Source organism: Hibiscus syriacus, unplaced genomic scaffold (assembly GCF_006381635.1).
Source record: "Hibiscus syriacus cultivar Baekdansim isolate YM2019G1 unplaced genomic scaffold, ASM638163v2 tig00110633_pilon, whole genome shotgun sequence".
NCBI lineage: Eukaryota > Viridiplantae > Streptophyta > Magnoliopsida > Malvales > Malvaceae > Hibiscus > Hibiscus syriacus.
In genome coordinates this window covers 1,969,359-1,982,291 of record NW_024062806.1, presented here as the reverse complement: position 1 = coordinate 1,982,291, position 12,933 = coordinate 1,969,359, and the positions used below count along the sequence as shown (strand labels likewise).

Genomic DNA, 12,933 nt, shown 5'->3' with positions numbered 1-12,933 from the left:
AGATTAAATTGTTATCTTGCTAATAATATTTAAGTAATAATAATGACCTAGAATTTTAAATTCTAAATCTAAACTTTGATATTCTAAAATTTTATAATTTATTTGGTTTACACTATTTATATATCAAAAAATTATTATATTAATTCTAGATTATTTTTTTTAGAGAGTTTTATTTTTTATTTTTTTTATTTTTATTAAATTTAGACATGTTTTGGATTTCTTGAAAAGGAAAAATACATTGGTGGGAGAACAGTCGCCTTCTAAATTGCTTCATATTCCCCCACACCAATAAATATAATATTTACACCAATTTAATTTGAAATTCCTAATATTCCCCCTATAATTTTCAGAAATTACCCAATTCCCCCCTCAATCTTGTATACATAACAAGTTGACACATATGTAATATATATATAAAGCCAACATAGATATAGAAAGAAAGACATTGCACCACCCCATTTCTACTAAATATTAAAACCCAAAGGAAAATCATTCATTTAATCCATGTTCTTTCCTGCAAAAGAATTCTGGGTTTTCTTCGTTTAAAGCAGCTACCATAAAAGGTATGAAGCATTTCAAGTTTATATCTCTGTATATTCTGGTTGTTTATAGCTTTCTTTTCCTCAGTTTGGTTGATCATTGAATTAGACAAATGATGAAATGGGATTTTTATGAGTTTGAAATTGAGTTAATTTGTGTTTAATCATAGTTTTTTGAAATTTGATTTCTTTTCAGCAAGGAAACAATGCCTGGATTAGCGATGGATGCAAGGACTGGAGAAACTGGAGTTGAAGAACTCAACGATGGAGTTTCCACTGCTTTTAAAGATGGTTTTGTTGAAGAAAGTGCACTCAGTCGAAAGAGTCAACACAGTGATTTGGTTGATTTAGCCATTGATGGGGTAATGGAAGCCTCCATTGAGCAGCTTTACCACAATGTCTACGAGATGGAAAGCTCTGAACAATCTCCTTCGGTGACCTGTTACGGATCATACGGTGAGGAATCGAGGATCGATTCCGAATTGCGCCATCTCGTCGGGGATTTCGGCGACGGTGAAATGACAAAGGAGGTGGTTGCAGAGAGGAAAGAAGAGGAAAGTGTTTGTGACTTGGCCTCTAAGAAACAACAAAATGGGTCTGGTGAGAAAAGATTGTGAAGAAGAAGAAGAAGGGGCAAACTCGAGCTGTTAAGCATCGGTTGCAATCGGATTCCGAAGCACTGGAAAAATCGAGTCCCAAGAGCAAATCTTCTCAAGAGAAAAATCCAGTTGAAAAGGAGAATAATGCTAGAAAAGTAAACGCAGCTTCCTCTTTGGGGAAAAAAAGGAATTTTGCTTTAAATGGTGCAAAGTTTCAGGATGGGACTGGGGATTCTCTTGACGATGAATTGGAGAATCCGGACTTAGGGCTGTTTCTGCTAAAACAGTCAAGGGATATGATGTCTTCGGGTGAAAATCCGAAGAGGGCGATTGATTTGGCATTTCGAGCAACAAAATCATTTGAGAAATGTGCTGATGGCAAACCGAGTCTCGAGCTCGTAATGTCTTTGCATGTTCTGGCTGCATTGTACTGCAACTTAGGCCAATACAACGAGGCGATTCCGGTTCTTGAGCGCTCGATTGAGATTTCAGTGATTGAGGATGGCCAGACTCATGCACTTGCTAAATTTGCTGGATGCATGCAACTAGGTGATACATATGCAATGCTGGGTCAAATTGAGAATTCAATATTGTGCTATACAGCAGGTTTGGAGATTCAAAGACAAGTTCTGGGAGAAACCGATCATCGAGTCGGTGAGACATGTCGATATGTAGCTGAAGCACATGTCCAAGCACTGCAATTTGATGAGGCTGAGAAGATTTGTCAAATGGCTCTTGACATCCATAGGGAGAATGGTGCGCCTGCTTCAATTGAAGAAGCTGCCGACAGAAGACTCATGGGACTCATCTGTGACTCGAAAGGAGACTACGAATCAGCACTCGAGCACTACGTTTTAGCTAGCATGTCCATGGCAGCCAATGGACATGAACTGGATGTGGCTTCAATTGATTGCAGCATTGGAGATGCATATTTATCATTGGCTCGGTACGACGAGGCTGTTTTGGCCTATCAGAAAGCACTCACAGTGTATAAGTCTGCAAAAGGAGATAATCATCCAACAGTTGCTCTGGTTTTCGTTCGTTTGGCTGATTTGTACAACAAGATCGGAAAATTAAGGGATTCCAGAACTCATTGCGAAAACGCACTCCGGATATATGGAAAGCCAAACCCCGGAATCCCCTCTGAAGAGATTGCCAGTGGCCTCATCGACATTGCAGCTATATATCAATCCATGAATGAGCTAGATCAGGCACTGAAACTGCTTAAGAAGGCTTTAACCATTTTCAGTGAGGCCCCGGGGCAACAAAGTACGATTGCAGGCATTGAAGCACAGATGGGAGTCATGTATTACATGATGGGGAGCTACACTGATTCCTACAATACCTTCAAAAGTTCCATTTCAAAGTTTCGAGCTAGCGGAGAGAAGAAGTCCGCCTTGTTCGGGATTGCTCTGAATCAGATGGGGCTTGCCTGCGTTCAAAGATACTCGATAAATGAGGCAGCTGATCTATTCGAAGAAGCAAGGAGCATATTAGAGAAGGAATATGGTCCATATCACCCTGATACATTAGGGGTGTATAGCAATCTTGCTGGTACCTATGATGCAATGGGAAGGTAACCACCTTTACTTTCACTTTCCGGTGCTAATGGTCCGATTACAGACATGTAAAATGCTTTTGCAGATGTTGAGATTCGATATAGAACATTTCTTGTGTTTTTACAAGTTTAATTATATTTCACAGATTGGATGATGCCATTGACATCCTGGATTATGTGATTGACATCCGAGAAGAGAAGCTCGGAACAGCCAATCCAGATGTCATTGATGAGAAACGGAGGTTGGGGGAGTTGTTGAAGGAAGCAGGCCGGGTTCGGAGCCGGAAATCAAGATCACTAGTGACCCTTCTTGACACCAGCACTAAGATAATCAAAGATGATGGTATTAAAGTATCATAATGTTTTTGATGTAAATATTAAAAAAAAAACATGGTTTCAATATTTGTCTTGAAGGGTCAAAAGCAAATTATATGATTCAATCATTGATTATGGAATTGTTGAGATTCCTTTGTAACATTCTTATTTGTATGCTTCAATCTCTTACGTATGTAATAAAGAAATGGTGACATTTTGTTTTCTTATACTTCCACTGTTTTATTTTTCAATAGCTATCTATGTTACTCGAACTCTTATATATTTATAGGATTCACAATCACATTCATGTCCCACACGTATTCGTTAATGAATATGAGACATAATTATCCTTCAAATACATGAAAAATACTTATGAAGAAATGAGTATGTATGCGTTGGTCGGATGCATACTCGAATTTGACACCGACCCGAGTCTTGGGTCACATCGGCTTATTGTTGGTAACCACTTATAGTTAGAATTTTCTTGATTGGGAATACCAATAGAGAAAGGAACTTGCAAAGGTAAGTTGCCTTTCAAGGCAGTAGTTGGTTTTGATGTTTATATGGATGAAAGTGAAAGAATTGACTAATCTGCCAATTTTGAAAGTAATTTATGAGCATCCTTAACCCTTTCCCTTTACTATAATCAATCAACCTTAGATTGCTGCATAATGCCAAAGAAAGAAATCATAAAATACTCAAAGTATTCGAGTTTTGTCTGACACGAAACACAGATGAAGTTATGATCCTTTAAATATATGAAAAATATTGAGCATGCTAATGTTAGATATATATGCCGTCATTTGATACTCAATCTCGAATCCGAATAACATAAATCGAGACCGGCTTATGAAGAATTTCTCTATCAAATGGTTAAACTTGAGCATGCTTACACGGAACAAAAAGCCTAAGGCCAACTATATTTTACTATTTGAAGTATTTTACCTAATCTCTAAGCTAATATTGACAAGAGACAGCTCTCCTTAATGGTGGGTAAAAATGACCCATTGAGAATGCAATTCGAAGTTAAGTTGCACTAATTTTTCATTTTTTTCGACTATTTATATTTGAAACTTAAGCTTGACATGTATTATACATGAGCATGATAACTTTCTTAGCAGAATTATGTTACTCTAACTCAAGCCTGAAAATCTACATAGCCAGAGATTATGCTAAAGAACATGAACTGAAACATTTAGTAAAACAGTCAAAAGCATCCAAGTTCTTGAAACTGTCTCGTCTACAAAACTCAGTTCAGAATTCAGATTATGATGTCAGCAAATCATAAGAAAAGAGGGTAAAACAGTTGAAGATTCCAAGCCTCATCTTTGCTGTGATGATGATCTTTAAGCTCATGTTCCTAGTAGAGCTTCCAGTGGAGTATGGTGGCCACATCTTTTACATAACAAAGATGGCAGTGAATAAAGTTATATGAAAGTATGCTTAAATGAGGAATTCATAGGTCAAAAGAGCCACCACTGCCACTGGAAGCGGTGGCGGTGGCAGCCCAGTGATATCTATCTCATAGATATATTTATTTATCGTAACAACTTATTAAGAAACAAGACATTAAGTACATTGTAATGATTTTTAAGGAACAAAGATGGTACAGTGATGGTGATGGAGATGGTGGTGTTTTCATACAGAGAGAGGGTTTGAAAGCTGAAACTCAAGACTCCATAGCTCAAAAGTTCCATTAATGAAATCGTAGTATCCGCCCTTGATAGCTAGCGTTTTCTTCACCAATCCGCCTCTTACAAATGGAGAACTCAGCAGGTTGCCAAGTGATACATTCACGGCTTCCTGAAGAAAAAAAATGAAATTCACCCCATTAGTTGTTTAGCATAGCCAAATTGTGGATTTGCAATTGAAAGAATCAGCCGATGCTTGAATAGAAAAAACCCAGATCGGAAATCAAAACGGTGTGACCTTCAAGTCATTGAACCGTTTTCTTTCAGTTCAGTAAATCCCTGGTTCTTGGCAATGTACCAGAGTAAAAGGGCTATCGCTTCCCCATTGAGCCCGTGTGTTCTTGAACAGTTCTTGTTCGGTTCATTGAATCCCTAGTTCTTGAGAATGTGCCAGACTGAAAGAGCTATTAGTTCCTCATTGAACCTATGTGATCTTAAGCTGTTCCTCATTTACAATTTTATAATTTTGAATCTTGTATCTATCCTATTCCATTTTATAAAGATAACTGTATGAATCAACTACAATAATACTTGAATTTGAAGCCGAGATTTGAGGTGTTTACCTTCTCACAGTGTGCACATTGACCTCCAAAAGGCTCACTACCATGTTCAGCTCGCACCTTGGTCTTAGCAGGCATTCCAATCTTAACCCAATCTTCAATGAAATCACTGTAAAAAATCTCAATTGAATTAGACTAAATTTTACTTCATAATACCCATCATTTTTCTTAAACAATCTCAAGGCCTTCCGTCGGGGTGTTTCCGTCGTATGGGAAAGACATAAGCCCCTTGATTCCACCACGGGCACTATGCCCAATCACCACAATCTCTTGTACCTATATAAAAGATATTAAAACTTTCATTGGCATGAGATTGCCTCCTGTGATGTATTATCCGTTTTAACCCAAAATTCTTACAGAATACTTCACCTTGAGATGCAAAACTGCATATTCGATAGCGGATCCGATTCTGGCGTACTTAGTCTGCCATATAACATGGACAAAGAGTCAGCAACATGTTTCTAATACATCTATGAACTGAAAAATGAGAGGTAATATCAAAATATGTGTGTGTATATAAGCAGCTAAGAAATTGGGTCTGAAAGGAACCTGATCATATGGTGGCACCATCCGGGCTGCATGTCCAGCACATGAGATGGGCAGACCCTGGAGTCTGAGCAGGCAACAACCATACACTGCAAGCATTTATTCAAACAGTTAGTAGACTCAAAACATATAAACTATCACCAAAGTTCAAACCGATTCGAACCCGGATTCGAACTCGACATTTTGTTATATATAATACACCTTCGGGCTTTGACCCTTGACAAGCTCACCATACAAAGCAGGATTCTTACTGCAAAAGAAGGAAGATTTGCAAGGGATTCAATAAAACCGAAAGAAAAATTGATGAAAATAGATGGGGTGATGAGTGAATTACTCATATTTTTCTTTCTTGGAAGTAAATGAATCCTTCTTTCAATCTCTCGACGGAAGCATTCGGTACCCCATCAGCTGATAGTGTAGTGTTTAACGAGGCTGTTATTCCATCAACTCTAGCTCCTGCTTCACCTTTCTCCCTACAATCAAATGTTCAAATTCGTAGACATTTCAATGTCTACTGAGAACTGGTAGCAGGTTTAGAGAGAGAATTTCCTCTCCCTTCTTTCTAGTGATTTCTCTTGGTTCCGTTTCTGTTTCTTCCTTGTTGAGGCATGGAGTTCAGGTCTATGAGGTCCCCGGTGGACATCAAAACGGTTATGGTTAAACGGTTGTGTCATGTTATTAGGACATGGTAGAGAGTATCTTTTCCGGTGTCACTTTTGTTCTTCATCTTTTGAGGGAAGAGATGACGGTAAAAGTAATTATGTTTGCATTTGGTGTTACTTATTTGATCCATGTTTTGGGCAGGATTTCCTTAAAATGCGAAGGTGCCGAAACTGGTTAGAGAGAGGTGAAGTTGATAACAGGAGGCTCCAGTGGATGTTTCAGTTTGCTAGATATTCAAAGGGAAGAAAGGCGGAACTTATGAAGGAGACTGAGTGCTGGAAGTTCTACTATAAATGTAACATCCCAAATCAGGGATAGTGACTAAAATGTGAATTTTTAAAGCTTTGTGTTCAATTTTGAAATAAGTTAAAAGTTCAGAGACTTAATTGGAGAATTTTGATGTTGGATTTAATAATAAAGTTTGAAAGTAATAAAGGTATTATGGTCCTTTCTAAGAGAAGATTTTTATTCTCTCTTTTTAAGGGATATTACATGTGGAAATGGAGGAATGAAAAGGAAAAGTCTAGAAAAATGCAAGCTTCTTCTCCTCCTCCTCCTGTGTCTCCATAGCTAAGGTAAGTTGATTTCAAGTTGGTTAATTTTTTCGTTTTAAAGTTGGGTTTAATTCTTGGAGTGATAGAAAAGCTTAAGGAAAGCTTCAGAGTGCTTAAAACTCAAAGAGGATTAAGTTATGTAAGATTGAAGGTAAATAGTTTTTAAAGGAATTATTGAGATAGAGTTAATAAATAAGTTTTGAAGTGAAATTTGACTTGTCAAGGATCTAACTAAGAAATTCGGAGTGTTAGAAACAAATTTAGAACATGTTGATTTATTGGCTTGATTATTGAATTCAAGTGTGTATGTAGGATACTAGAGATTGGGATGAATTTAAGTGATATAAGTTGATTTGAATAAGTATAGTTAAGTCTTAAGGGTTAAAAGGAGGTTATGGAAGCAAAATTGAGTTTGGTATGATTTTCGGGTTTAAAAAGGAAAATATGGGCAAGGGGTATTGGTACTGCTTCATCAGGTACAGATAGCTCAAAAGTAAAATAACGAAGGCATTCAAAGGGTATCGATACCTGGGAAGGTGGTACCGATACCATAGGTAGCGATACCATAAGGGAGGTATCGATACCAGGGAAATATCGAATGTAATTTCGGTACTGATACCCGTCTTGGTACCGATACCTCAGCTAGGGTAGTATCGATACCCTATAGTGGGTACCAATACCTCTTCAAAGGGAAAATGAAAATAGACTTCCTTTTGTTTAAGAATTGAAGGATCAGAGTATGATATTTGGAATACTGATATGTATAAATGTATGATTGTGTAGATATCGATCGAGAGAAACGTTGACTAGTGAGGCCAGGTGAGTGTATATTAATTATTATATGATGATGAATGGAAATAAGACTTGCGATAAGTCTATTTCATATATTAGAATACATGAATTAATGATTATAAGCATGTGTTTGATATAAGTATATGTGATATATGCTATTGTGTATGTTATATGATTGTTGTGAATACATGTTATGTGAGGATGATATAAACCATGTGATATTGAACTATGTGACTATGTATAAATGATATAAGTTATATGATTTTTAAGGCATGTGAATACATGTTTATGAGATAAATTAGGTAATAATATGAGAATATGATAAAAGTGAATTCATGAGAATTAATATGAGCTAGATAAGCAAATGTAAGGATATATAAATAATAGGAACCTGAGTTGGACAAGTATATAGTTGTGTGATCATTTATGTGAATTAGTATAATAGAATTTTAGGAGTAAATGAGAAGTGAGATAAGCTAAATAAGATTGACCTATCGAAGGATATGAGAATAGTATATCAATTAGGAGACTTGAAATAAATGATGATACAAACATATAAGATAAGCTATAAGCGAAATATTCATGTGCTTAAATAAAATTATCACATATAGATTATATGAAATGGAACTAAGTAAATAGATTAGATTAATATATATAAATGAAATAATAGAAGTGATATGTGTTTATAAGTATGACATAGGTTACATGATATAGATGAACATTAGAGAATGAATCATAAGTTATATGAGATGACATAAGTTATTAGATACATATATGATATATGCTATTAAACAGAATATATGTGATTATGAGGAGAAGAATATAAACCATGGGAATACAAGTATAGGTAAAATGATATATGTATATATATATGACTATGAGTTATAAGTATGTTGAGAATACATATATGAAATGAAATGAGTTATATGAGTATATATTTATGTGATGAAATGGTGGACTACCTGAACATGTGAATATATGTCTATGAGAAGACATAAGATTAAGATATAAGAAATGTGACAAGAAATGTGAAATGACATGAAAGTTGATATAAATAATGTAAAGGATCTATGTGACTGTTTGTATATGTGATCCAAGTTATGTGACATAAGCTACGTGAAATGTGAAAGTGAATTATGTGTTTATGTGAATATGTGAAATGATATAAATGATAATGCCCATGTTATGTGTCATGAGAGCTAGGTGTATAGTTGGCATGCCAAGAGTCGAGGGTTCTACGTGGTCCTTCGGGATATATATGTATCATTTGGAACATTCATAGGGTCTTTTGAGACACATATTTGGTCCATTGGAATATGTATATGGTTCTTAAGAAATGGTCCTTTGGGACATATATGTTACATGTGGTCATTCGGGAAATTTTTACATGGTCATTCGGGACAAAGTCTAAGTGCCCATAGTGGGAATTATATGAGCTGTGGTGGAAACATAGTGCACAACCTCTATGTACTCACATACCTTAAGTTCTAAGTAATATACATGGGCAAATAAAAGATATTATAAATAAACTTGATATGATAATGCGTTGAATTTTATGTGAAGTGGTATATGTGATATATGATGTGCATGACTATAGTTGTCATATGAATGGTTATATGATATTTGTATTAAGTTAATATTTGAAATATGTTACAGAAACATGTATGATGATATGTACATATTTGGTTAACAAGGTTAGGTACAAGAGCTCATAACTAAGAAATATGATGGTTAATCATATGAATAATGATAAGAATAATAATAAGAATAATGAAATGATATGTATATGTATGTGTTTATGTTTATGTTTTGATGGATAATGCATTCTATAGTTTATGAGGATCATATGAAATTTGCATAGTAGGAACTAGTAATGATATGTCATAATACATTTATTTATGCCTCACTAAGTCATCGACTTGGCATGTGAGTGTTTCACACGTAGGTTTCAAGAAGCAATAAGAGGAGTAAAGCAAGGGTAGGCAATGCAAGACAGGTCAGCTTCTACTTCCCGATTATCAGATCAGAAAAGTCTTTTATTAATATGTATTTTGTGAAACTATAGTTGGCATGTAAGATAAACGATTTGAATTGTATATGCTCTGATAAGTTTGTAAACTTTTCTTTTGAAATAATATGAAGTTTTCTTATAGCAGGAAATTTTCATTATTTTAAAAAAGTAAAGGTTTTGAAATTTGATGTGACACCTCAGACTCGAATCCGGATCAGATACGGGTTGGGGGTGTTACAATTAATGGTATCAAAGCTAAGATTTAGCTGATTCTAGGCTTAAACTGAAATTAAACGAGTTTTAACATGGTATACATGGCAACATAAAGTGAAAATTTCTGATCTGATAGTGTAAGGAGTGTACCGTCTTACTAATAGAATTAGACTGATACGTTATAATAGAAGTATGATAATAAGAGTTTCGAAAGAAGTGAGAGGTGATAGACCTGATGGTGGTAGCAATTTACCTGCCCTAACCAGGCAGGATGAAGAGCGGACACCTCAGGAAGTGCCTCGTAAGATCAAAGGTGGATTTCAGAAAGTTAAAATCATGTTAGAATAGCGTTAGAGGGTTTTTGTAACACCCCAACCCATATCCGACCCGAATACGAGTCCGAGATGTCATATTGACTTTTAAAAATGATATTGTTAAAAAATATTAGAACATTTGAACTCTTTTTAAGAAAAATACGATAATATATTGTTGAATCATGTTTGTTATAACCAATTTAAGAAAATATACGTTTTATGAACAGTAAAATACGATATGAACAATGAACATTACCCAAATGTTAAAATTTTCTAGAATGTCAGAGGGGAACTGATTCCGCTTTTACAGGGAACCGATACCCTGCTACAGTACTGCTTCATGTCTGCTTTTTGTGAGTACTATAAATGGGTGCGTATATATGTGCAAGTATACACAATCGAACAAGTAATACAATGATAAGTTGAGTATCATCTCCATAGGGAATAGGGGAAATCAAATAGGTTTGTCAAGGCACTTTACTTTTTCACCTCAGTAAAATTAGTGATGGTATGTACAAATGAGAATGTTGTGGCAAAATGGAATGACTGATGTGAAAATGGAATGGTGGTAGTGTAGTCGCAATTGAATATGTCGTGGCAAGTTGGATGAAATGTTGTGGCAAATTCAATTTTGATAAGTGCAAACAAATGGAAATGTCAAGGCAAAATAAAATATAAATATACGACTTGATTTATAGGACTTTAGCCTTCTCACACGACAAGCTGCTATGGGAATGAGTGATAGGAGTCACTAGGAAAATCTAAATCTATTTCTCCGAATGATATTTATTTTATGCCTAGCCTGCCTGACAGAGTCTACTAAGGTTCCCTATGCTATCTCTAGTAAGGGAATCGATAGATTAAAGATGCCCTCGCATAACCAATTGGCGAAAACCCCTGCAGTGAACCTATTAGTCCAGATAACAGGATATGTCTCGGCAATACCTTTTCGTGGCAGCATTAGCATCTAACCTATCATTTTTGCACAACTCCTTTTAGTCGAATGAAATCCTAACCTTATCTCTAAGGTGGATTAGGCCTAGTTACTACCTAGAACCCCTTGCTTATGTAGTTCCTCCCTAGTTTCTCTTGAACACTAAGGATAATTTGCCAAGGCATTTTCTCGAACCCTCAAGACCTCCCAAAGAAAGGCTACTCTCGTAGCTCCTACAACCTTAAGGCATTAAGTTTTATAAACAAAACAAGTTAAAGCATAGAAAAGCAACCATTCATTGAAATATAAACTTAAACATCCAAGCGAACTCCCACCAAATAGGATTAGTTCATGGTGGGGTTCAAAATAAACAAGCACAAAGAAAGTTTCATCCGTTCCTTACAACCCAATAACAAAATATGAAAGCAAAAAAAAAATGGGAGGAGAAAAAGCCTTCGACGTGCACTGCCTAATGCTTGCCTTGGCCACAAAAAATGCTCCCAGTGAACTGGCTCCTCTCGGATGCTCAGGACACCATTCCCTCAAGCTTGTCTTGAAGAAATGCCACAACAAGTAGGATTGACAGAGAAAGATGAGACATTTTCTCTTTAACTTTTTAAGCTCAAATCTGGGTGGAACCAAAGTCTTCAACAATGTGGCTTCATCCTCTATTTATAGGGGAAAACTAATCCTAGGACTTGGTGTTGACTTTCCTAAAAAACCCCAAAACCATGGTTAAGTTACTTGGGAGTCGGGCAGAACAGGCTATAATACAGCCTGGGTAGCTGGTTGAGTGACCGACATAATCCCGTTGTAGGCACCCTAGGACAGATAGGATCTGCAGGGTCAGGCGGCGTCATCAGTAGAACCGGTGGTTGTAGTATCGGTCCCTCCAGGCGGATCTTTGAGGTGGATTCCTCGGGCATAGCTCTCGGTAAGTCGAAGACAGCTGGCTTCAAGAATATCTTCTAGCACTTTAAGCGCTATCGAAATGCCAGTCGAACTTGGCAATTTCATTTTGCTCATCAATCACCTTATGTCACAGTATTTTCTTTCCTTTTCTCATTGCTTTCAATTCCTACACATCATCAAACAAGCACCCTTCCCATAAGGTAGCACCGCTTTAAAAATAAAATGTCACGGCAAACTGAATTCCACCACAGGTAACTAAATGCTTCTAAATGCATCTACATGGTCCTACATGAGCTATTATACACTCAATAATTTAAGTGAAAATGTCCCAAAATATGACCTTTTACGGAGTTATCACACCCCAAACTTAAGCTATTTCTTGTCCTCAGCAATGGATAGTAATAAGCAAAACAAAAATACCATGACAAGTTCAAAAGAAAAATAGTTTATGGGATAAAATTTCAGCCCTTAGCGCACATGGCTTCAACATGCTAGACTAGGTTGAGAAATCTAGTATTGTTCCCTGGGGCAATATTCTTTATGTGGGTGTGTGCGTGTTTGTATCCAGTCCATGCTTAACAAACTTAAAAAATTTTAAGCAAGCTTTCTTAATTTGCCATGATATTTATAAATTTTTACTCCCACCTTGTTTTCTTTCCTTTATTTCTACTACGAGGGGAGTCAGCCTATCACTTTACCATCCCACACTCTAGATGAAAGGGAGCATACCTT

General features: G+C 36.2%; 2 pseudogenes; one reads left to right on the top strand and one right to left on the bottom strand.

Moving 5' to 3' along the window:
* Positions 1–518: 518 nt before the first annotated feature.
* On the top strand, positions 519–3,240 carry LOC120136480 (annotated as a pseudogene).
* A 1,394-nt stretch (positions 3,241–4,634) lies between these two features.
* On the bottom strand, positions 4,635–12,215 carry LOC120136529 (annotated as a pseudogene).
* Between the last annotated feature and the right edge of the window lie 718 nt (positions 12,216–12,933).